This window comes from Petaurus breviceps, unplaced genomic scaffold (genome assembly GCF_028583685.1).
Source record: "Petaurus breviceps papuanus isolate PSGF00001 unplaced genomic scaffold, PetGlider_PUasm1.0 90919, whole genome shotgun sequence".
Taxonomy (NCBI): domain Eukaryota; kingdom Metazoa; phylum Chordata; class Mammalia; order Diprotodontia; family Petauridae; genus Petaurus; species Petaurus breviceps.
Window position 1 is genome coordinate 12,883,305 of NW_027187378.1, and position 24,006 is coordinate 12,907,310.

The 24,006-nt window shown below is 40.0% G+C and overlaps 1 protein-coding gene across 3 annotated transcripts in view; it reads left to right on the forward strand.

Moving 5' to 3' along the window:
• Positions 1 to 24,006, forward strand: part of RIN2 (Ras and Rab interactor 2) — a 232,301-nt gene that overhangs the window by 67,698 nt on the left and 140,597 nt on the right. Inside the window, exon 3 of one of the 3 annotated variants that reach the window (XM_069075484.1) lies at positions 23,200 to 23,223. The exons of the other annotated variants lie outside the window; for them this stretch is intronic. The gene's annotated coding sequence lies outside the window, so the exon portion shown is untranslated. The remainder of the gene's footprint in view (positions 1 to 23,199; positions 23,224 to 24,006) is intronic. 3 annotated transcript variants of the gene reach the window in all.

The following is a 24,006-nucleotide window of genomic DNA, read 5'->3' on the forward strand; positions in this document are numbered from 1 at the left end:
AACAGAAGTATTAACCTAGAATCATAGATCTAAAGCCAAAAGAGAGATTTGTTGTTGTTGTTGTTTGGTGATTCAGTCATGTCTGACTCTCTTGGAGTGCTTTGCCATTTCCTTCTCCAGCAGATTAAGGGAAACAGAGGTTAAGAGACTTGCCCAGGGTCACATAGCTTATGTGTCTGAGGCCAAATCTTAACTTAGATCTTTCTGACTGGAGACCCAGCTCTTTATCCACTGAGCCACCTAGCTGCCTCCTAAGCAAATAGAGGTTAAGTGACTTGCCAGGGTAACACAGTTTATAAGTGTCTGAGGTCAAATTTTAACTCAGGTCTTTTCTGACTCCAGGTTCAGTGCTCTATCCACTGAACCACCAGCTACCTAACCCAGTTGTCTCATTTTACAAATGAGGAAACTGAGCCTGAGGGAACCTACATGACTTGCTTAAGATCACACAAAAATCAGAGGTAGAATTTGAACCCAGGTCGGTTGATTCCAATGCAAATACCCTTTTCACCATATCGTACTGCCTCATAGGTGATTTTTTTTTCCTTTTTGGTTCATTCTTTGTTTTAATATTTCCCAGTGTGGATATATGAAAGGAAAATGGAAAACATTTTGATTGATACAACAGATTACCTTTTGATAAGGAGTTAATGGCAGGATTTTTTTAGAGGAGCCGATAGTTACCTTGTAGAGATTCATAGGCTATAAGCATGTGCTGGAGTTCCTGCCTCAGATTCCTAAGTTCTAGGGTGCAGGACCCCACTTCTTCCCCAGACAGTCCAAAAGCATAAAGCTTGATACAAATCTTTTTTTTCCTTTCTGAGCTCCTATATGTGACTTTTCTATGGCATTTCTGGCTTCATAGGTAAGTTGGTGTACATTGTGGCTTCCAAAAGCATAAGAGGAACAAAACGGAGTAAAGAGTATAAGCTTTCCTTACAAATTTGAGAAAAATTAACTTTTGAGACTTTTAGAGGGTCAGAGATTCAGAACTAGAAAGGTCCTTCCTTGGGGGTCATCTCCCACATTTTGCAAATGGGAACTGAAAATAAAAACTGAAAAACAGACAAGACAAATGAGGCAGCAACCTCAGGGAGGGTAGGAGACTTGTCAGACCAGTAAGAGATGATAGAGATACTAATTGAACCTAGGTCTTTGGGTTCTTAAATCCCATTGTTTGCTCTTCACCAGACGACTAATGAATTTGGCATATCAGCCAGGTTTCCTTTTGGAAAACAGTTATGAGGTCACTGTGAACCTGATAATTATTCATTTAACACTCAGTCCTAAGTCAGAGGATCATATATCAAAGGGTCCTAAGAGACCATCTAATCCAAACCTCTCCTTTTCCAAATAAGAGAACTAAAGCAGTAGAGGTTAAGTGACTTGTTTAAGGTCATACAAGGAGTAAATGTCAGAGGAGAGATTTGAACCCAGGTTCTTGGAAATTATCAGACAAAGTGGTTGTGCTGAACAGGAATGACTCAGGTGAACATTTAAAATATCTGCCTCTCTTTACTCTGATTGTTACATGGCAGCTATTATTCTTGGGGGGGCACCTAAGTGGCACAGTGGATAGAATACAGGGCCAGGAGTCAGGAAGATGACCCTAGGCAAGTCACTTAACCCTGTTGGCCTCAGTTTCCTCATCTGTAAAATGAGCTGGAGAAGGAAATGACTGACCACTCCAGTATCTTTGCCAAGAAAACCCTTAATGAAGTCATGAAGAGTCACACAGGACTGAAAATCACTAAATGAAAACAATTATTCTTGTATCTGAGAAGTAAGATAAATGAGAGGCCTAGGGGGTAGCTAGGTGGCACAGTGAGTAAGAGCGCTGGCCCCAGAGTCAGGAGGACCCAGGATCGGTTGGTTCCATCCTCAGACACTTAACACCCACACAAAAAAACTAGCCATGTAACCTTGGGCAAGTTACTTAACCCCAATTGTCCTCCAAAAAGCAAAAAAAAAAAGAGAGAGAGAGAGAGAGGCCTAGGAAGAGGAAGCACAGTGGACCTATAGCCCAGAGGGCCTGAGTTTTAATCCTGACTGCATTTTTTCTACCTAATGACCTTGGATCAGTCACTTCCTCCTCTTTAGGCATTGGGTTACACATCTATAAAACGAGGGGCTCAGCGTGAATGCTCTTCCAGTTCTTTTCTAGCTCTAAATTCTGTAGTCTTAATTTATTTGGAAATTTTCATTAATATGGGAACCAGTTCTTCTACTCATTGCTTTTCTGGTTAAGGCCAGTCATGCCAGCACCATTAGGTCTGAAGTTTGCCTTCTTTAACTAGCTTCACCTTTTTTTAATGATTGCTATGAACCTCAGTCATCTGGTCCAGTAATTTAAAAACAAGGCCACAGACAATTTTTACTGAATATAGTGTGACCCTGCAAGGTCTTCTGGCTGTTTTTATGGACCTCTTCCTTTTGTAGCACTGAAGGTAAGCCCCCTAGCATGGCAGAGCTAGTGATATTTGGCTTTGCCTGGTGTCATTCTAAGAGGCTTAATACTACCCCTTACTATGGATCACTTTGGGAAAGCAAGGGCAGAATGACCCCCTAATAATCTGTGCAGGTGAAAGCTCTATCACCCCAAGGAAGTGTCTGTGAGAAAGGCAGCCAACTCAAACAACTCCTTTGTTGTTCTCTGCATCTGTGCTCTTATTATGACCTGCCAGGGCAGATCTAAATGGGAATGGGAATTTCTTTTCCAATTTATTTTTCTTTCCCTCTGAATTTGACCTTACTTTCAGCTATAGCACTTGGCTAGGAGGTAAAATGTCACTCTTCTTGCTGAAATAAACAAAATCTGCTTTTAGATGAAATGTGTTTCTGGAAACTGCATCTCTCCTTACTCCAAGTAATATCTTTCATTTGTGCTACTTTTTAAACATAGAAACCATTTATCCATACCACCCCAGACCTCACTGAATGCTCACTTGCACCTAAGAAAAAATTAAGAAAAACTCAGCTGACAAAGCCATTGTGAGTGACGGTCTTTCTATAGCCCCTCCTCTCCCCCCAATTCTCTGCTAAGAAAAAAGAGGTATGCTTCCTCCTCTGTTCTCTGGGGTCAGAACTGGTCACTGCAATTAATTAATCTTAGTTTGGAAGCATTTTATTGTTTTCATTGGGCGTATGTTCTTCCTCTGGTGATACTCTCAGTTCATACAAGGCTTCTCGTGTTTTTATGAATAAGATAAAATCCTTTATTTTACCTTCATCATCAGTATCAATATCATAATTATCAAGCATTTATTAAGCTCCTACTATGTCCCAGGCACTATGCCAAGTGCTAGGAGTACAAAGGAAGATGAAAACACAGTTTCTGCCCAAGAAATTCACATTCTAAAGGGAGAAAAGAAGGATTATGGGTCTTTGCTGGGCAGCATTAGTGAAGCTTGTCATTGTTTATTCATCTCAGTCATGTCCAACTCTTTGTGGCCCCATTTGGGATTTCTTGGCAAAGATGCTGAAGTAGTTTCCCATTTCTTTCTCTAGTTCATTTTATAGATGAGGAGCCGAAGCAAATAGGGTTAAGTGACTTGCCCATGGTCACACAGCTAGTTAGGGGCCGAAGGCTGAATTTGAACTCAGGTCCTCCTGACTCCATGGCCAGCACTCTGTCCACTGTGCCACCTAGCTGTCCATTGGTGGAATAGTCAAATGCTAATTGGCATAATATGGGGACTGTCCGTAGTAGGAGGACTGAAACTGAAGGGTAAGTTTTTTAATCAAACAGTAATGCCATTTCTTGAATCCTCACAGCAGATAGCATATTGTCACAATGTTGTGGGAGTGGAATGGAATGGGAAGTAGAAGATTAGTCAGGGAATATTTCCCAGAGGGGACAAAGCATGACATATATTTAATTGGAGGGCTTACTACACTTGTTTGTCCCAACCAATTATATCACAGGGTGATGACTTGCACATGAGTTGGATTTAAGTGAGGCAGAGTTGTACAAAGTCATCAGCCTCACTGTCTCCTCCAGTCATGGAAGTCCAGTGGCAGCACAAAAGTCAGGATGACTGGCGATGGCCCAGGATGCAGCAGATGGCCTTGGCTCCTTCCATGTCTAACCAAGCTCTAGGCGCTCCACAACACCAGCTTCAGCTGCCTTCATGGCTGTTGGGACAAATTGTTCTCTCTGTCCATTCTGCTGGGAAAAGTCTCCACATGCCTGATGTAGACTACTCTCTAACTCACGGACGGGTTTGAGGTCTCTTGGTTACCCCCAGTCTAGTTGGTTTCCTGGGGTGTGGCCACTGCACATGCTACAGCTGCTTGAAGCCACAGGTGAGAGCTGGGTGACGGGTGGATACCAAAGGTGGATGAGCAACCTTGAAAGGAGCCCAGGGTGTATGGGGTGTTTGGGGGTATTAGCTTGCTGCAGCGCTCTTTGGTCAGATGTGGATTGGATTATATTGATCCCAGAATTTCCTTCTAACTCTGAGATCCTGCAGTTCTATAAAGGAGGGGACCTTTGTGATAGAGAAGATATGAGTACATTCCAGGTGTGGGGAAAGTCTGACAGATGCTGAGTAGTTAAATGTAGGAGCTGCTTAGCTAGAGCAGAATCTGAGGTAGGAACTAATGAAAATGGGAAAAATCGTAAGCTTTGTCCACTTACTTTTCCATTACCCACCTTAAAGCCTGGCAGTCTCAAATTAAGGCTATCCTTCTGTTGTTTTCTAAGCCTACTGCCCTCTGTAGTATACAGTAAGGTCACTGATATGGAGGTTTGGTACTGCTTGTGATCTTGGTGAAATAGTCTGTCCCAGCAAGCTTTGGGCCATTTTCTATAGGTGGAGAATAGCAGGGGCAGTTGGTGACTGAGTTCCACCTTCAGCCCTACCTTTTTGCCCCCATCCTTAGAAATCACTCACAGGAGATCCCATATTTCTAGAAATTTCGCTGTGCATCCTGACCTCATGGGAATTCACTCACCCTGCTGACCTGAGATCTTCTTGCTTTTGCTCATGAGTTTAGAAGCTCCCGTGATAATGGGGAGCGCCCTGCTTAATAGCAGTGTGCTTTCCGGCAGTGGCTGTCAATCATCATTGTTTTCCCACAAGGAGGGGTCCAGATCCGATGCTGAACCATTTGTGCTTTGTACATCATCGCAGCCCTGTGTGTGCTCTTCTCATTAATTTGCTGAAGGTTTCTGATTTACGTTTTCCTTCACACCCACATGTTTTCTGTAGCCTGAAATAACAGGGTAAAGTAGCATATCACATCTTATACATTACATAAATATTTGTGCAGGAAATGAAAATGGAGACAGCGATCTGGGGGGAAGGGCCCCTTTGCTCAGGCCCATTTTGCACTGTAAGGACTCATCTCAAACTTGGTTTTTCATATCTCAGCCATAGAAGTCATTTGATAGACTTTTGAATGATTTTACATTGCTGTTTGATATGCTGTGTGCTCACTAGGTGATACAGTTGAAAGCTTCACTTAGGCCCAAGAACACCTGAACTCAAATCCCACCTCAGACTCTTACCTATCTGTATGACCCTGGACCAGTCACTTAACTCTGCTTGCCTCAGTTTCCTCAACTGTAAAATGAGGGTAATAATAGCACCCACCTCCCAGGGTTGTTGTGAGGATCAAATAAGATGATGTTTGTAAAGTGCTTTACAAACCTTAAAGTGCTATATAAATGCTGTCATCATTGTCATCATCATTAATTCACTGATTGAAACCAAGGCAGACTAAGAAGTAGGTGGACCATAGACTCATGGGACCTGAAAGTTAGTTGTAAGAGATCCATGGGTGGCTAGGTGGTGCAGTGAATAGAGCACCAGCCCTGGAGTCAGGAGGACCTGAGTTCAAATCCGGCCTCAGACACTTAACACTTCCTAACCGTGTGACCTTGGGCAGGTCACTTAACCCCAATTGCCCTGCCTTCCCCTCTCCAAAAAAGCAAAAAATAAAATAAAATAAAGAGATCCAAAAGGTTATCTGATCCATCATTCCAACCCATGTATGTCTCTTCTGTAGTACAGTATGTCTATTCCCAAACAGCACTTTTCTTGGTCCCTGAACAGGCTTTGCTTGGACCCTTACAGTTCAGGGAAATAGTTCAGGGAAATTCAGAGTGTCCTGAGTCAACTGTTGTTACTTCAGTAATTTGGTAGATATGTTCTTGTACACTCACCTAGTGGTGCAGATTAAAACCCAACCCTGTCTTCCTATCAGTCTGGCTCTTCTTACCCAAGTCCTCCTATAAATTCTGCTTAGGGGATTGATCCCGTAAGCTGGCAGCCTTCCTCTGGGTCCCTTGACATTGAACATTTAAAGTGGAGCATGTGGGCAGCCCATACGCTGTTCCTCACTCTTGCTACATGACCATGCCTGTTCCTTTTTCAGTCCTTCATCTCTGATGATATTTTCACCCCTTCTCCTACACCAAACAGTCCAATTGTTGGTCTTAGTTAGATAGTTGAAAGTTTTTTTTTATGTTGCACTGAAATATGCCTCCTTGTGATTTTGACCCACTGGTTCTAATTTTCCTTTCCAGAGCACTGCAGGACAAGCATACCCTTTATACAACAGCCTTTCACATATAAGTACATGGCTTTCATTTTTTCCCTTACTCTTCTGCATACCGAAGATCTTTTTATAGCTCTCCATCATTTCCCAATTGATATATAGTTTTCCTACCTTTCAATATTCTATTCATCTTCCCCTGCATGGACTCTAGCTTTCCAGTACCCAGAACTGAATGCAGTGCTCTAAATGTAGTCTGACCAGTGTAGAGTGTAGTGTGATCATACAGTAAAAGGAACCAGCTCAAGTTTAAAAAACAAAACAAACATGCTAAGACATACAATATAGATACTTCTGGGGGAACTGTACCTGTGATTTCATTGTTACAGGGAGGAAAACATCCTCAATAATGCAGATCAGAACTTGTTAACTTATACTTTTAGAGAATTTCCTGGGTCACTGAGAAGTTAAATAATTGATTTGGCATCACTAGCCTCTATGTGTCAGGGAGCAGTATTTGAATTTGAACTTCAATACCAGCTTTATAGAATTAGAAAAAGCTGTATTATATGCCATCACTATGTGCAAAGAATTCTTTGAACATAGAATTACAGCACGTTATTTAAACATAGAATTACAGCATGTTAGCGCATAAGGAAACTCTGTATAGTCCAATCCAGACCCCCTCTCCCATTTTACAAGTGAGAACTCCAAAAACCAACAAACATTTTATTAAATACCTAAAATTTGAGGCACTATGCTAAGTGCTAAAGATGAAAAGGAAAGGGGCAGCTAGGTGGTGCAGTGAATAGAGCACTGACCCTGGAGTCAGGAGGACCTAAATTCAAATCAGGCCTCAGACACTTAACATAAAAACTAGCTGTGTGATCTTGGACAAGTCACTTAACCGCAATTGCCTTCCAAAAAGCAAAAAAAAAAAGATAAAAAGGAAAGAAAAAAGGACAGCCAGGTGGTAAAGTGGGTGGAGCAGCCATCCCTGAGTCAGCAGGACCTGAGTTCAGATCCAACCTCAAACACTTACTACCTGAGTAACCCTGGGCAAGTCACTTAAACCTGATTGCCTCCAAAAAAGGGGAGAGGGAGGAACGCCAGTTCCTACTGTCAAGGAGGCCGTGGTCTAATAGTAGAGACAACATGTAGACAACTACATAAACAAGTTATGTACAATATAGATTATGTTTTTGTCGAACAGTGCCTGACCTTTAACAAGATCTAGGGAGGACAGCAAAGTGGAATTAACAGGAAAGTTTTTATGAAGGGGTAAGAGTCCACAGTACCTCTAAATTCCAATCACTTAACCCCTTGGCCATTCATTGTACTATATATCTCTTGACAAACTCCAGCCTTGGATTTTTCCCACCCTCCACCTCCTCTGCTCCTATTAATACACTTTACTAGAGCTAGAAAAAGTCACACAACTGTGCTAACTGGATACACTACAGATTTGTGTTATCTAAGCTCAACTGTCCCCGCACTGCAGCAATGCCATCTGTTTATTCCTCCCTAGTTACTTTCCTAGCTCGCTCCCCACAGAAGTTATTTCAGAATGTCTCCTCAAGCCACCAATACCTTCCCTTCTCTCTAATCCTACCCTCTCAGTTGAGAGCCTCACCTCTTATTTATGGAAAAAATATGCTCCTTGTTCTCCTCTTCTTCATCTCAAAACATCTTTCCTCACTCTTACCTCCTTTCCTCCAGGCTCAAATAATGAGATCATCTTTCTTGCCAAGGCCAACCACTCTACCTGTGTCCTTGGTCCCCTCCTCTCTTTTTTTTTTTTTTAAGCAATCAGGGTTAAGTAACTTGCTCAAGGTTACACAGCCAGTTATTTCTGGGTGTGGTGCTGAGTATCTGAGCCCAGATTTGATCCAGGTCATCCGGACACTGGAGCCCCTGCTCTTACAAACTGAGCCACCTGGCCGCCCCTCAGCAATCGGGGTTAAGTAACTTGCTCAAGGTTACACAGCCAGGTGTTTCTGGGTGGGTGCTAAGTGTCTGATCCCGGGATTCGATCTCCAGGTCATCCCAACACTAGAGCCGGTGCTCTTACTCGCTGTGCTACCTGGCTGCCCTGATCCCCTCCTCTCTTATCTTTGCCATCACATTGCCTCTGCAATCATCCCCTCTCTATCGCTAATCTTTATCTTCTCTCTGTGTAGTGGGCACTATCTCCTGGTTCTCCTGCTACCTGTCTATCAATTTCTCAGGCGCCTTTGCTAGATTCTCAACAATATCATACCCCCTCATTATAGGTGTTCCCTACAACTCTGTTATAGAGTTTCTTTTCACTATATTCTCCTCAGTTAATTCATTAGCTTTGATTAATTCATTAAACCCATGGGTTTAAGTATTACCAGATGACAAACTGACCTATATTTTCAAACCCAAATTTTACATATCTAAAACAGAACTCATCTTGCCCATAAACCCTGTTAATTGTGGGAAGCTCTTTAAATCAAAGTGAAAACTAATAGATGATAAGGTGCTGACATTTTATGAGTAAATTTGACTCTCAACATGGTATCTTAGACAGTAGTAGACAGTAGCTCATAGATTTGGAGGCAGAGTAATTTTTTTCCTTTCCTCTAAAATTCTGACATATTTCATAGAGCAGCTCACAACCACAAAGGAGAGTGTTACATTGCCATTACACTGGATTTCCATTCTTACTAGCCAAACTGGAAAAATACCCTACCTACATCACTCTTAGCAGTGAGACTTTTGTCTTACTGCATTATATCCTTATATCTGTACCTACTTCACAAGTTTAATTTGACCATCAACAGGAGAAAATAATGTTAATGAGACAAATTGTGTTTATGCTTGCTGCATGAATGTATGTAATTGTTTTATATTAAAAGCTTTAATAGTTAATGATCTAGGACAGTATCTGTTTTATAACCATGAAATATTCTCTTAAAAATCACCATCTTTAATTAGAAAACTATTTTTAAATATAGTAAAGTCTTCTATTGAAATAAATTTTTATTTCTATTTATTTCAAACCAGAATGAATCCTTATTAGTAATCTAGAGAAAGAGACTATATTTCATTGTCCTTTGCCATTTCATCTTACCTTTTTTTTCCTTCCCAGAAGAACACAAATTCAAGATGGGGTATTAATTAGCATGGTACAATGGAAGTAACATGGACTATGGGGTCAGAGGACTTTGGTTCTAGTCTGTGCTTTGCCACTAAACAGCTGTGGGACTTTGAGAATGCAACCGTATCCTCTGGGCCTCAGTTTTCTCATTACTAAAATAAGTGTTGGACAAGATGTTTCATGAATCTAAGTCTAAACCTGTCAGAGAATGGTGCCAACATGTATTTATAGCCTTATTTTTTCACGAATCCTGACAAAGTGCTTTAATGTTCCAGTCAAGATGGAGTATTCATTGACGCCATTACACATCTCATGTTGTACCATGCCTGTGGTTTTGTTCATACCATTCTGTGTTCTTGGATTCTTCTTTCCTTCATCCTTGCCGGTGTTAATGTATTAAAATCCACTTTCCTTTTTGGATTTATTTTAAATGCTTTCCTAGATCTCCTCAATTAGAAATAATGCTTCTTTGCTTGCAATTTCCATATTTTTAAAATTTGTACCTTTCTATATATTTATCACTTGTCATTCTGTTTAGTGTTTTATTTAGTATTCATTGTAAATGATGTATCTGTCCCATCCTTTGTTCCCAATTGTCTTCTCTTTTCTCTCTTGGTGATTTCATTAATTTCTGTGAGTTCATTTGTCTTCTATCTAGCTGACTCCCAGATAAATATGTATTTCTTTACACCTACGTATATCTACATATATCCAGCCCTAACCTGTCACCTAAACTCTAGTCCCATATCTCCAACTGCTTGATGTTTGTTCCATCTACTATTCAATATGCTATGTCTAAAACTGAATTCATCTTCCCCACTAAGCTTATCACTATTTCTATCCTTGCAATCAACCCATATTTGCAACCTTTCTGGTATTCTTTAACTATCCCCTGTCCTTGATTCTTCTTATCCTACCAAATTTAAGGTCCATCTATTGTATCTCTAAAACATTTTTTTTTTCCGATCCATTCTTCGCATAGCTGTAAAATAATCTACCTAAGGCATAGGAATGACCAAGTCATTCTGTTGCTCACAATTCTTCAGTGGCTCCCTATTCCTTAAACCAGCACTTAAGATTTGAAACAATTCTGGCCCCAGCTTGACTTTTCCAGTCTTATTTCACCTTACTTCCCTTCTTTCTCATTCTATGCAGATCTACCTCCCTTTCTTGCCCGTCTTACCTTCCCCAGTTATTAATGCTTTTCCTCTTCCTAAATATTACTAGAGATTTTTGTTGCCTCCTTTGCCCCCTTCATTTTTTACTCTGTATTTACCTGTCTTTTTTCATTATCACCCCAATAGAAGATAATCTTTGTTTTGGGCTTTGTATCCTCATCACTTTGAACAGCACCACTAATTGTTGTTGAATTATATAATAAAACATGTTTCTCTCCTAGCACATAGCATATCTAACATTACATATGCACATTCCTCAATTGAATGGAAAGAGATGCATTTTCTTATTGACTTTTCTTCACATTTATCATTAAAATTACACAATCCTCAATTTTATTTTATCTTTCTTTCTTTTTATATTGTTAGAGTAACTGTGTGTGTAGTTTTCCTGGATTTGTTTACTTGTTTCATATATCTTCCCATATTTTTCTGAGTTCTTTCCTGTAGCATCTCCAGCATTGGCTATTAATTTGTTAGTGATTTTCTTGGAGAAAACAGCAGAGTTCTTTTGAACTGCCAGCTGGGTGGCACAGTGTGCTGCCAGTCCTGGAGTCAGGAAGACCTGAGTTCAAATTTGGCCTCAGGTCACTTAACTTCTGTTTGTCTTGGTTTCCTCATCTGTAAAATGGGAATAATAATCGTATCTACCTCCCAGGGTTGTTTTTTGAGGATCAAATCGGATAATAATTGTGAAGCACCTGGTGCATACTAAGTGTTACACAAATGTTGGTTATCATCATCATTACTATTGTCATTTTGATTTTAATTTCTCTTATTATTAGTCATTTTGAGCAGTCTTTCATATGGTTGCTAATAGTCTACAATTCTTCATTGGAGAACTATTTGTATGTATTCTTTGACCACATATCTAGTGAGGAAGGACTTTTGTCTTATACATTTGTGACCTAATATAAGTATCCATTTTATATGGTGTAAGATACCAATTTAAACTTTCTTTTGAAAGTCAACTTTCCACTTTTCCCAGCAGTTCTTGTTGCAGAAGGAGATGGAGGAGGTTACCCATGGGTTACCCAGTATAGAGGCATCTCCTTCCATGGAGTTGAAGCCAGACAGAGTAGCAGATGGAGTGTAGAGTGAACTGAGAATCCAGCATCTGCCTTCTATAAAGGAAGACATTGGAAAAATTTTGGTACTTCTCTCCCCACCTCTTGAATCAGAAGGGAGAGGAGGCTGAGGGTGGTGGTGTCCATCAAGGCTTGAGTTAGCAGCATGGTGGTGAGATTAGAAGTGATGAACTTATCCTAAGAGAGGCATCTTGTTCTGTGGAGTAGAAACCAGGCAGAACAGCGGAAGCCAAGGGGTCATCCACACTCTACTTGATGCCCTCCATTAAGGAATAACTCAATTCACTTTGGGATGCCCTTGGTTACTAGGAAGTATGCCTATGTTTGTGGCCATGATGACCATGATATTTTTAGAATGAACATCACATGTGTGTGCATTCAATTAATAAAGCTTATCTCAAACTATATCCTGAATTTTTGGTTTAGAAAATATAGTCACCGTATCTTTATTTTGTAGAGACATCGTGGTGTAGCGCTTACAGTACTGGTAAGAGGCATGAGGAGCCACGTCTGACACTTTTACTAGCCTCGTGACCCAGCTTAAGTCCCTGAACCTCCTTGTGTTCCAGACAGCTTGTCTGCTGAGTGTCACAGGTAGTTTGTACTCTGCATTGGTGATAAAAGAAAGAAGTTCCCACAGCATGAGCCCCCACATTCAAAGAAAGAGCTATCCTTTGTATATTTGCATATGTGTACATTAAGCACTCCCCCCCATTCAGAACTGAAAATGAAGACCTGTATTTTCATATTTTCTTCATCTGTACAAATGAGGAAGTTAGACTAAATGATCTCCCAAGTCTCTTCCAGTTCCACATCCTGTGACCCTTCATGAGATAGGATTCAAGAGTATAACTCTTTTCATAAAAGAAATTATGGTGATTATATATAAAACAAACATAGGGCAGGGAGTACTCTCCAGGTCATGTTCTCCATGGTCCCAAGTACCCTGTGGGATAAGAAAACTGTCATTGAATTCATCCTTTTGTCAGACGAATACATTGAGTGCATTGCTGAGGAGTCACAGAAGAAAGGGTCTAAATTACTAGACATAGTTTCATGGTGTCACATGTATAGAAAGTTGTTAATTGCTCTTAAAGGATGTGAAATATTTCTCATTCCTAGAATGCCTTACAGATAGCTGTTGTTGATAAAGAAATTAAATATTATCTTAAATGGGCAAGTATAATACTGAGATGCCTGAAGAAATGTTAGAGCTGGAATTAAATTCATAGCGTAGCATCTCGTTATAATTCTTACCTTGTTGTATGCAGTCATGGAGCAGAAAATCTACAAAAGAGTTTTAAAGTTGTTGGAGAAATTAAATTAATGTTATCTGTGGAAACTCACTTGAAGTCAGTTCCATTCAACCAATATTTATTGAATACCTACTTGTGAAGTACAAAACACTGTTCTAGGCCCTGGGGAATTAGCATTTATTAAGCGCACTAACAGCCAGGTACTATACTAAGTACTTTACAAATATTATCTCATTTGATCCTCACAGAAACCTTGGGAGGCAGGTGCTATATTATGCCCATTTTGTAGCTGAGGAAACTGAAGCAGACAAAGTTAAGAGAATTGCCCAGAATCACATAGTGTGTGAGGCAGAATTTGAACTAAGGTCTTCTTGACTCCAGGCTGTGCATTCTATTTGCTGGGCACTCTATCCATTGATCTACTGAGGGCAGAGGAACCCAACTTTTAGTTAGGACTTACCTGCTCAGCTGGAGCTTAGGGTCTAATATTGAGGTTTGTTTGCTTGAGTTGACAATAGACAGAAGGCTTAAATGCTTAATTCTATTTGTTTCTGTTCTTTTACCAAGGAAAATGAGCTTTGGACCAGACAGGATAGGCCAATAATGGCTGATAAAAGGGCACATAGATACTTAGATGGATTCGTATCACCTGACCCAGGAGAAGTCATCCTTGCATACGGAAGGAATATTGATGTGATTGTTGAGCTGCTGTCAGTGTTATTTGAAAGATCATAGATAACAGATGCGGCAAGAGAAGGATACATTTGTCCTGATTTTTAAAAGAAGAAAATGGAATCTTCAAACTATAAGTCAGTGAGCTTGACTTCAATTCCTGAAAAAGTTTTCTAGACTATATTATTAAAGGGGAGGTTAGTGATAATATGAAAAAGAAAATGGTCACCAACAACCAGCATAGCTTCATTAAAAGCAGGTTGTGCTACACTAATCTGACTTCCTTTTTTGACAGGGTTATACTGGGATATTCTGGGATATGACAGGGAATGACGGAGATACACTTTACCTAGAAAAGTGTTTGGTAAAATATCTAATGCTATTCTTATGGAAAAGGATGTGTTTGGAACTGGTTGGATGGTTAGACACAGAGTAGTCATAAATGGTTCCAGTTTCATGTCAGTTTGGAAGATATTCATTTATCAATGGTGTGTCCTAGGTCTATATGCTATTTACATGGTCAGTATTGATTTAGTTTAAGAGGGATATTATCAAATTTTCCAATGACTGTAAGATTTGGGGATAGCTAACATTGGGTGACAGCCTGAATTTGAAGTTATCTTGATAGGTCAGAAAAGTGGACTGAATCTAACAAGATGAAATTTATCAGGATTACTATAAAACTTACACTTGGGTTCAAGAAATAGACTTTTCAAGTACAAGATGACAGAGACATGGAAGGAAAACCTTTCACTGAAAAAGATAAAACAATTCAGTGATCTGTGTGCTCATAATGAGTCAGTATTGGGCTATGGCAGCCACAAAAGCTTCTACGTTCTTTGGTTACATTAAGAGAAAAATAACTTCCAGGATTAGGGAAGTGGTAATCTCACTGTATTATGTCCCACTCTGACCACATTTACATTTACCATATTGTGTTCAGTTCTGGGAATTGCATTTGAGAGAGTACATTGACAAGCTGGAAAACATACAGAGAAAAGAAATTAGAATGGTGAAGGGCCTTGAGTTCATGTCTTATGGGGATGGGTGGATAGAAAGAGCTATGGATGTTTAGCTTGGAGGAGAGAATATTTGGGAGGTACACAATAGCTGTGTGTGAAAAGGCTGTTTTTAGCAAAGGGATTAGACCTATGTGAAGTTTCAGGGGGCAAAAGCAAGAGTAGTGGATGAGAAGTTGGAAAGTGACAAATTTAGGCTTGATATCAGGGAAAACTTTCTTCCAATTTTAGTGCTACAAAAAAGTGGAATGAACTATGTTTAGGGGAGCCGATATTAGGTTCCCTGATCCTTGAAGTCTTCCTTGGAGGTCTTCAAGCAAAAACTGGATGACTGCTTGGCAGGGGTGTTGTAGTGGGAATGCTAGCTAGCCACTGATGACTCTTCTAACTATAAAATTCTGTGACTTTGTGACTGTACTTATAGAAACACAATCTAATTTTTATTAGCTTTTTTTGGCAGTCATTTTACATCATTCTACTACCTATTGAAACTTACAATCCACTAAAAGTCTTTTTTCCACACAAATGATAATGATAATAATAATAGCATTTATCTGACTTTTTAAAGTTTGCAAAGTACTTTACAAATATTATCTCATTTGATCCTTACAATAATCCTGGGAAGTAAGTGCTCTTATTAGACCCATTTTACAGAGGAGGAAACTGAGGCAGAAAGAGGTTAAGTGACTTGGCAGGAGTTACACAGGCTAGTAAGTGTGTGAAGTCAGATTTGAACTCTTGTCTTCCTGATTTTAGGACCAGTGCTCTATCCCTAGTGCTCCTTAGCTATCTCATTAAGTCTCCTCTACTTTATATTTATGCAATAGAGGTTTTTGAACATATGTATATCACATATCATAAGGATATCAGAATTATTCATATTAAATTTCATCATCTCATTTTCAGTCCATTGTTGAGCCACTCAGGATTTTTTACTATTGAAATTGGGTCACTCACCCTTCATTGCTTTACCCTTTACAATTTGAAAATCATTCTGTCTGGAAAATATAGCCACCAAAAAATAATAATTGCTCAGTTTAGCTGTTTTCCTATTATCTTCCAATGTTATACTACCTGCCTGCCCCTCAAGCAGTGAGCCTCTCTCTTTTTTGTTCTGAACTTACTTAACTTACTTAAAAAAGAAAACCTTTCCTATTGCCTCTGGCATTTCTGGAAACCTTTGCCCATTCTGTATGCCAACCTTCCTGACATCCTTCTTACACCAGTCTTTTGTATTTGTTGTCCTGGATCATGTGCCCTTCAGGGTGCAGTGAAGGGAGCAATGAACTAGAAATCAGAAGATTCAGAATCTTGCTCAGATTCCACCCCACAGCCCTGTGTCCCTGTGGCAATAAATCTCTTAACCTTTCTGAGCTGCCAGTCATGATGATTGCATGTTTGTGACAATTGGATGAGATTAATCATGTACAGTGCTTTTTTTTTAAGCAGTTGGGGTTAAGTAACTTGCTCAAGGTTACACGGCCAGGTGTTTCTGGGTGGGTGCTAAGTGTCTGAGCCCGGATTCGATCCCCAGGTCATCCCAACTCTGGGGCCGGTGCACTCAATCACTGTGCTACCTGGCCGCCCCTATATACAGTGCTTTTTAAACTGTGTAATGCTATATAACTGGCAAAGGGTGGTGGCAGTAGTACATGGTTTTTGTTTGATCTCATTAGAGTGCTCTCTGTGCAGGCACTCTGGTCTCCTTGCATGTCACTCTTCAGGGTTATTTTTTACTATATTATTAGAATTGCACTTTTGAGACTCTCTAGTGCTCCTTGCACTTCTCTTTTCAGTATTGGCTCCTATTGTAACTATAAAAATAATGATAATAATAATAGAAGCAGCAGCTTCCTTATCTTTTTGAAGGGATGAGGGCAGGGCAATTGGAGTTAAGTGACTTGCCCAAGGTCACACAGCTGAGGTCAGATTTGAACTCAGGTCCTCCTGACTCCAGGGCTAGTGCTCTATTCACTGCGCCATCTAGCCCCCCCACACACACACACACACAACAGCTTCTGTATCTTTAGCATGCTAAAGTTTACAAATTATTTTCATTACAGCAACCCTGGAAGATGGGTGATTTAAGGAGTATCATCCCCAACACCTAGAGAGTTTGACTGACTTGACTTTCAGGGTTACAAGTGTCAATACGAGGACTCATACCCAAATGTTCAGGCTACAAATCCAATGTTCTTTTGACTGAACGGGCCACCTCTCATGCTTAATTTAAACATAAAATCAGTTAATCATTTTTTTCTTAAGGTGAAAGACCTAGGAGCAGCTGGAAGGTGCAGTGGATAGAGCACCAGCCCTGGAGTCAGGAGGACCTGAGTTCTAATGTGGCCTTAGACACTTAGCTGTGTGACCCTGGGCAAGTCACTTAACTCTGATTGACTCCAAAAAAAGGAAAAGAAAGATGAAAGAGACCTTAGTGGTCATCTGGTCATAGTATTTTAAGGCTGGAAAGAGCTTTAGTTCCAGCTCCCACACTATACAGAATACCCTCCTTGGCAGCATACTTAACAAGAAGCCATTGAGCCTTTGCTTGAACACTTCCAGTGACGGAATTATTGAGAGGACATTCTTTCTATTGCTTATTGTCCTCATTGTTAGAAATGTTTTCCTTATGTAGAACTAGTGCCCACCTCACTACCAAAGGAATGGTAAAAAGAAACTTCCCAGTTCCCTTATTTTTACAGATTAGCTGAAGACCAGAGGAGATTGGAGTTACTTATGGTCACATAGTGAATTAGTGACAGAGACGAGACTAAAATACACAGACGTGGTGCTGTTGTGGAAAAAAACATTGGATTTGGAGAAAGGCCTGTGTTTAAACCTCAGCTCTTTCTCCCTCATTTCTTGTGTGTCCTTGGACAATTCAACCTCTCTGAACCTGGATTTCCTCACCCATAAAGTAAGGGGACTTGTAAATTCCCATCCTAATTTAAAACCTATCATTCCCTCAGGAGGTTAGGGTTCTGACCTCAGAGCCACTGTGCTGAAGCTTTGGAGGTCCAAGTAGTATTGATAGAGAACTTTGACTCTTAGCCCAGTGACCTTTTCATTATACTAAAACTTATGTCCTCTATCTGACTGGGTGGTCAGTAGTTTACCACCCCAACAGTATCACTTTTGTTTCTCTCGCCTTTTATCTGCCTCCAAATAAAGCTTTTAATCTCAACTTTTCTCTGAACTTTTTGAATCCTATTTCCTAATGTCTAGGGTACATATCTCACTATGTCTAGTGTTCCCTTCTTTGGCTGTTTCAGACACACTCTTGTGCATACCCAAGCCTATGCCTAAATGAGTGAGAAAGCAAAGACCTTAGAATCAGTTTAGTCCCAATATGTAGTCCAAACAGTTGCTTGGTAGATTAGTGTTCCTGACAAAAAAAAATGACCTTAACCATTCCCAACTGGTCACATTCAAATAGCATTTTCACCTTGAAGTGGAAATAAGAGAAGTCAATATCACAACCTGTGCATGTAGTCACATAGCAGATGTATTATTTGGTCATATGATCCAGCTTTAGCTTATTCATGCCTGGGAATACTGGTTAATGAACTTGAAGGTGATAGTGTAGTGGAAAGATCATGGAACTGGAAGTCAGAAAACTTGGGTTCTTTTTTCTTTTTTTTTACTTTTTGGAGGGCAATTGGGGTTAAGTGACTTGCCCAAAGTCACACGGCTAGTAAGTGTGTCAAGCATCTGAGGTCACATTTGAACTCAGGTCCTCCTGACTCCAGGGCCAGTGCTCTATTCACTGCACCACCTAGCCACCCCCAAAACTTGGGTTCTAATCAGGGTCATACCAATAATTAGCTCCTTGATGTTGGACATGTCATCCACTTTCAATGTGCTTTCCTCATTTTGGAAGTTGGGGTATTTCTGTTTCTGCCTCACACAGTTATTAAGAGGACTAAATGAAATGGTCAAAAAAATTAATTAAAATTTTATTAACCACCTGCCATATATAGAAAAACATTGTGTTAAATTCTGAAATGGGGCGGAGGATACAGAGATGCCCCAGATCCTGCTCTTGGGGGGCTTTATAGCAGGAGGTAAAGTATGTACACAAGTATGTGTGGGTGGGTATGTGTGTGTATATATATATATATATATATATATATATATATATATATATATATAGTGATTATTATTATTATTAGAGTGTAAAAGTGCAAAAGAGACAGACAAATGTCCCTAATATTAAAATGAGGAAGGGATCACTAAATGGGTTTATCAAGGAAGGTTTCATAGAAGAGATGGCAAAGCTGTCTTCCCTCAGGGGAATATGTATGGCCAAATTACTTTGTCAACTGTGTAAAAAGCTACATAAATGTATATTATAGCAGAAGAGTTGAGTTGCATAGAATACGTCTCGATGTAGGCAGAATCTGTAAACTGCTCACTTTATAGAGATTAAGAATGAAGCTTTGAATACCAGGCATTTTTGAAAGAGAGACACTTGCCCACTTTGACTTTACAACCACATGCTGTATCATAGTATGTGTGCCAGCCTGTTCATTTTGGCATTTATTAGGCGAACTACAGATAGTCCAAAGAGACTGGTTTCACAAGAATAGCCGAATTGCATTTTTTTAATTGCACATATGTTTGAGCTGCCCCATTTCAGTAATAAAAGAAATTAAAATTATTTCATCCCATCTGTAGAATGAGCATTTTAATATCATATATAATAAGAATAACAACTGACACACCATTTTCCATCTCAGTCTCTGGTTGTTAGCCAGTTGCTACGTTATAGGAGTACACGCGAATGCTTGCTGTGGTCTGGATGTAACTAAAAATGAAAAATCATTAATACTCAGAAAACAGTTATATGGCCTAGGATTAAAAAAGTGCTTCTGCTCATTGTTCCTAACAGGGAACGTGTTACAGAAAATAAATATGTAGGCCAGGTTTTAAGTGTTTCTCCAATTGTATGATAAGGCCCTATTCTCCAAAGTGAAAAATTAAACAGCTACAACAGAAGAGGCAGTTGGCACTGACGGAAGTTGGGAGACATTAAAATAAGTCTCTTAACTCTTACTTGTGACTACAGCTGCACCAACACAAAGCCACCTTTGAGCTAGGATGTCTATTAAACCCTGGCACCAAGGGGAGTTTTTATGCTGGAGCCCATAATTGATAGATTTTTTTGAGAGTGGTCCTGTGTTTAGCTTTATCAATGTGGTGCTTGAACTGGACTTTCAGCTGACCTCCAAAAGGAAATAGTAGTTTCAAAAGGACGACTCTTAACTTAGCCAAGAACCAGATAATGGCATGACATAGAGAAAAGGCAGGACTTTGTGGTTTGGATGTTAAAATACAGTTCTCTTAGCCCCACCACGTAGCAGCATCAAGAAAATGGAAGGTTACAATACATTTGGCTATTTACAAGGGAGTTAAGATTTGAAATTTTACTTCAGTGTATTTCACTTTACTCAGGAGGGCAAGTTTCTCTTTCCTTCACTTGTCCTACACTCCCTTTTATCCCATCTTTCCTTGCCCTGCTCACCTTTTTTTTTTTTTTTCTTAAACAAAGTGACTTTTCGGTAAGTAGAATTCCATAGCTGTAGCTGTCTTCTAAGAATTTGCCTGGACATTGAGAAAGTGTCCCAAAGGTGGTGGTGAGCAGGCAGCTTCCCATTGGGTGGAGATGGATTTAATTTAATACACATACAGATCACTTTCCTCACCAATTATAATTAAGACAACCCTACCATTTTTCCTGAGCTATGGAATGCGACTTAGAATACCACTGGCCAGGTCATCAATGATTTTTTCCAGACACATTATCAAACAATGACTCCATAATGAGGTGGGAATGATTTTATTGCAGCTGGTTTCTCATATGATTCTCTGGCTTTATAAATGGTAGGTTGTGATTTTTTTTTTATTAACAATGGTCATTTGTAAGGAGGAATGCTAAATATCTCTTCTCACAGATGTTTACTTGGCTCGAACCTAGGCAAGGAATTGTGAACAAACTACATTTCCTAGCTGTGGATTTTTATTCTAGGGAATCTCAGAAACAATATAAAAGCTATTACAGTCCTCTGCCTCCTGGGATGGTAGCAGAGGTATGGTGGTTTAAAGGTGAGTTGTGAGGAATGAGAATAGCAATCCCTTCCCCATCCCCCATTCCACTGGCTCCCCCGCAGCTCCAGACATAGACCCCATTAAGACTCACACAGAATTGGTGAAGCCTTTGCTGATGCTGCTGTGGCCACATTTAGTTTCAGAGCCCTGCTCCTGCTGTCCCCTCTTTTGTACCTCCTAGCTGGCCTCCTTTCAGCACAATCCTGAAGGTCCCATTCCAGGCTCAGGCACTTCTGCCCACTTCAGAAGCCTATACTCAGATTGGTCCATTGAGACAGAGATATGGCAAAACTAACAATAATATTGTATAACACATAATATATTTAGTGTCAAGGATTCCTTCCAGTTCTAAAATTCTATGCTTCTATAACCTGTCTGGTACAGCCAGCTTATTACATGTGACACTTTTTCTCTGGAACCCATTCAACCAAAGAAATATGGGGGATTCTTTAGTTGTACCCCATTGCTTAGTGATTCGGTTTCCTGATTTGCATTTCAGTTCCTTAATTTGGGGTATTTCTGCCTTGCACCCCAGTATCTTAGTGGTTGGATGCCCTGCTTTGCCCCCACATAGACTTGGTTTCCTAACCCGATCAGTCTCAATAAACAGATCCTCAAAACCCATGACCAGTATACTCTGATGTCCACTTAGAGCCCAGTCAGTTGTCTTCCTCGTGGATGGACAATAACTATTTGCCATAACACTGAAGAGATTCACAACTCAGACTTCGGTGTCTGTTTCAACCTTGCTTATTATTACTTATACTAGTCTTTTCCCTTTGGGCTAGCATTTTAATCTTGGATCTGCCTTCTAACTCATGTCCTTGAGCCTAGAAATAGCCAACATCTGGCTGTGCTCTACTGTTTAAATCCTCAACCTTTGCTCAATCCAATAAGTCTGCATAGATTCCTGGTTCCAGCCTTACCAAGTCTGGCTGACTTTAATAAGACAGAATTTAATAAAGATAAATGTAAAGCCCTATGCTTGCTTTAAAAAAATAATTCAGCTGCACAAGCACAAAATGGAAAAAGCATGGGTAGGCAATGGTAAAAAAGTGGTCAATGTGAGTGAACATTGTTTTATAATTAGCAAAATATAAAAGGCTAATGCATTAAGAGAGATAGTTTAATAATGGTCTGTCTGCAGATGACTTAAAAAGTTTAATAATCATCTATATGCAGATGACTTAAAAATCTATATATCTAAGCCTAACCTCTCTCTTTTGGGCAGTTTGGTGGCTCAGTGGATAGAACACCAAGACTGAAGTCAGGAAGACTCATCTTCCTAAGTTTAAATCTGGCCTCAGATACTTACTAGTTGTGTGACCATAGGCAAGTCATTTAACCCCTAAAACCTACCCTGCTTCCACATTTGGGGCCACCACTATCTTTCCCATCACCCAGCTTCCCTCCAACCTAGACACTAAGTAGATATTTATTAATTGATTGGTGGATTGTTTGAGTGATCACAGTCTAGAAAGAGGGAGATAAGTAAGGGAGTAGCTCAGAACAGACCCTCATTTCTCATCTGGTTGCCGTACTCTAGGACATCTCTGAATTCTGTTCCACGCCACGGCATCTAGTATGGTTAATGTCAGAGTGCAAACTGGTTTCCACTAGTTGGGTGAATGGAACACTTCAACCATGATGGTCCAGGAAGTATTCTTTGTAATATTCTCATCTCCATGGTGCTGTCAGAAGTTCTTCCTGGGAAACAGAACCTTGGTGAGCTCTGTTGGCTAGATCTTCAGAAAGAGTTAGTTTGCACTAGAAAGGAGAAAGTCTCAACGTCTGTGACTCTGGCTTTTGGCCCTGCCATTGGTGTTTTGTGAGTCGGGTTCATGCCCTATTTCCTGGACTGGGGAATTAAGAGTTGAACTTCCAGTGTTGTTTGGTTAAAGTTTGCCCAAGGGTATGACCAACTTTTGGCAGGACATACATTCGTTTGTGGTTATGATTCTCCTGACTCCTGTTACTCTTAGACTTGGTTGTAGTTTGAGAGCTGTGTGGCTTGGTAAGTGCCCTCTGTTATAGCAGCTGGTTAGAACAGCCAGCCACAGGAGACCATGCCATTCTCTGAGCAGTAATCAACACTGATGCCCTCCCCCCTCAACAACAAAGCACGTTGAACTCTGGGAAGAGGCGTCAAATCAACATCATTATATTTAACTAACAGCTCCTCAGAAACTTATAAGAAAATATTAGCACCACTCTAGCTAAGAAATGACATGCTTTCATGTTTCATTTTGTTTTTAGGGCATCTGGAAGATTACTTCTAGGGTAAGCATGGCTTTTCCTATTTCTCTTAGAATCTAAGCTGTCTGTTGTGTCATTATAACGACCATATTTGGCCCCAGTGAAGAGTTGAAAAAATGTATTTACTTCTCTGCAGAGGTGGGGAACTGTGGATGTTAAATGTTGTATGTATTCACAGACTTGGTTGCTGTGCTACTTGGATTTGCTGAACTGTTTTTATTTCCTTTTTTAAAAATTATATTCCAACGGAAGGCTCATTGGGTAGGGAAGACAAGATGTATTCGAAAATGAAGGAGCTGCTAGGTGGTGCAGTGACTAGAGCACTGGTCCTAGAATCAGGAGGACCTGAGTTCAAATCTAGCCTCAGACATTTAACACTTACTTAGCTATGTGACCTTGGGCAAGTCACTTAACCCCAATTACCCTGGCTTCCTTCCTCCAAAAAGCAAAAAAAAACCAAAAACAAAAAAATGAAGATGATGTAAAAATTAAAGACCAATAAATTTTTCTAAAAATATCAGTTCTTGGGGACAGCTAGGTGGCACAGAATAGAACACCGGCCCTGGAGTCAGGAGGATCTGAGTTCAAATTTGGCCTCAGACACTTAACACAAAAACTAGCTATGTGACGTTGGGCAAGTTACTTAACCCCAATTACCCTCCAAAAAGCAATAATAATAATAATAAATTAAAATATCAGTTCTCTAATAATTAAGATTGGGCACTATGCCACCCCTATTAGCTATGTTATAGGCATATAATTGAAGTCTTAAAGCTACTCCTCTGGCGTGTGTTAGTCCTGGGAGGT